Genomic DNA, 2538 nt, shown 5'->3' with positions numbered 1-2538 from the left:
GTAACATTTAAATGTTAACATTATCTCAACAGCCTAGTCATTTCCTCTGAATCTTGATTACAAACTATTGATTTAATATCACATTTTGGCTTCTTTTGTGACACCTTATTCACTATCAATGTCAACATTGTTAAATAGCTTTCTGAAAGCTAAATGTAGCTTTCCAATGCTCTCTGTGTCATTTAAAAAAAACTTTCTTTGGACAGTAATAATGGAAGAGATTGGTGCCACTCCTGAACAGTGCGCACCAGCTTTCCAAAGTGTTACAGAGTCATAGAGCGATACAGTTGGAATCAGGCCCTTTGGCCCAACTTGCCCACATCGGCCAACATGTCTCACCGACACTAGTCCCACTTCTCAACATTTGGTCCATATTCCTCCAAACCTGTCCTATCCATGTACCTGTCTGACTCTTTCTTAAATGTTGGGATAGTCCCTGCCTCAACTACCTCCTCTGGCAGCTTGTTCCATACATCCACCACCCTTTGTGTGAAAAAATTACCCCTCAGATTCTGATTAAATCTTTTCCCATTCACCTTAAACCAATGTCCTCTGGTCCTCAATTTACCGACTCTGGGCAAGAGACTCTGTGCATCTACCCGATCTATTCCTTTCATGATCTTATATACCTCTACAAGATCACCCCTCATCCTCCTGCGCTCCAAGGAATAGAGTCCCAGCCTACTCAACCTCTGCCTTTACCCTCTCATCCTGGCAACATCCTCGTAAATCTTCTCCGTTCCCCTTTCCTGCTTGAATGCAAAAGGTTCCTGGGAGGTTGAGTTATCGGCATATATCCGGGTCATTTCTCTGCCAGAATCAACCATATTTGTCTAGAGAAAATAGTATTCTATTATTTGTGTATAACGTTTTGACATGACAAATTAGTGTTCTGACAAGAAGTTGCGATGTTGATGGGTCGGGCTATAAAAAGAGGTACCTATTGATAGCTGGATCACACCATATGACTGAATGCTAAATTTCAGTTGATTAGTTTGAATTAGTAGCACAGCCATCAGGACCGTTTCTTTTGCTTTAAATACACATGGACACAAAAGAACACTTGGTTGAAAAAAAAGGTCTCAGAGTCATAGAGTGAAACAGTGTGGAAACAGGCCCTTCGGCCCAACTCGCCCACAGCAGCCAACAATGTCCCAGCTATACTAGTCCTACTTGCCTGCGCTTGGTCCATATCCCTCCAAACCTGTCTTATCCATGTAGTTGTCTAACGGTTTCTTAAACGATGGGATAGTCCCAGCCTCAACTACCTCCTCTGGCAGCTTGTTCCATACACCCACCGCCCTTTGTGTGAAAATGTTACCCCTCAGATTCCTATGAAATCTTTTCTCCTTCACCTTCAACCTATGTCCTCTGGTCCTCGATTCCCCTACTCTGGGCAAAAGACTCTGTGCATCTACCGATCTATTCCTCTCATGATCTTATACACCTCTATAAGATCACTCCTTATCCTTCTGCGCTCCATGGAATAGAGACCCAACCTCTCCCAATAGCTCACACCCTCTAGTCCTGGCAACATTCTTGTAAATCTTTTCTGAACCCTTTCAAGCTTGACAATATCTTTCCTATAACATGGTGCCCACAACTGAACACAATATTCTAAATGCGGTCTCAACAACGTCTTATATAACTGCAACATGACCTCCCAACTTTTATACTCAAAACTCTGACTGATGAAGGCCAAAGTGTCAAAAGCCTTTTTGACCACCTTATCTGCCTGCAACTCGACCTTCAAGGAACCATGCACCTGTACTCCTAGATCCCTCTGCTCTATAACACCACCAGAGGCTTACCATTTACTGTGTAGGTCCTGCCCTTGTTCAACGTCCCAAAATGCAACACCTCATACTTGTCTGTATTAAATTCCATCAACCATTCCTCTGCCCACCTGGCCAATCGATCCTGATCCAGCTGCAATCGTTCACAACCATCTTCACTATCTGCAAAACCACTAACTTTTGCATCATCAGCAAACTTGCTAATCTTGCCCTGTATGTTCTCATCCAAATCATTGATGTAGATGACAAACAGTAATGGGCCCAGCACCGAATCCTGAGGCACACCACTAGTCACAGGCATCCAGTCTGAGAAGCAACCTTCCACCATTACCCTCTGCTTCCTTCCATGGAGCCAATTTGCTATCCATTCAGCTATCTCTCCTTGGATCCCATGCGATCTAACCTTCCAGAGCAGCCGACCATGCGGAACCTTGTTGAACACTTTACTGAAGACCATGTACACAACATCGACAGCTCTGTCTTCATCAACCTTTTTGGTTACGTCTTCAGAAAAATCAATCAGATTTGTGAGACACGACCTCCCACGTAAAAAACCATGCTGACTATCCCTAATCAGCACTTGCCCATCCAAATGCCTGTATAACCTATCCCTCAGAATACTCTCCAGTAACTTACCAACTACAGATGTTAAGCTCACCGGCCTATAGTTCCCAGCAATTTCCCTGCAGCCCTTCTTGAAAAGGGGTACAACATTTGCCACCCTGTAGTCTTCCAGCACCTC

The 2538-nt window shown here is 43.9% G+C and overlaps 1 protein-coding gene across 4 annotated transcripts in view; it reads right to left on the bottom strand.

Annotated features, from left to right (window-relative positions):
• The window catches only part of cacnb4a (calcium channel, voltage-dependent, beta 4a subunit), a 281947-nt gene that overhangs the window by 14236 nt on the left and 265173 nt on the right, over window positions 1–2538 (bottom strand). The gene's annotated exons all lie outside the window — the stretch shown is intronic.

This window comes from Rhinoraja longicauda, chromosome 8, assembly GCF_053455715.1.
Source record: "Rhinoraja longicauda isolate Sanriku21f chromosome 8, sRhiLon1.1, whole genome shotgun sequence".
NCBI lineage: Eukaryota > Metazoa > Chordata > Chondrichthyes > Rajiformes > Arhynchobatidae > Rhinoraja > Rhinoraja longicauda.
Note: the sequence above shows the minus strand (reverse complement) of the source record. Positions and strands in the feature narration are given on the sequence as shown.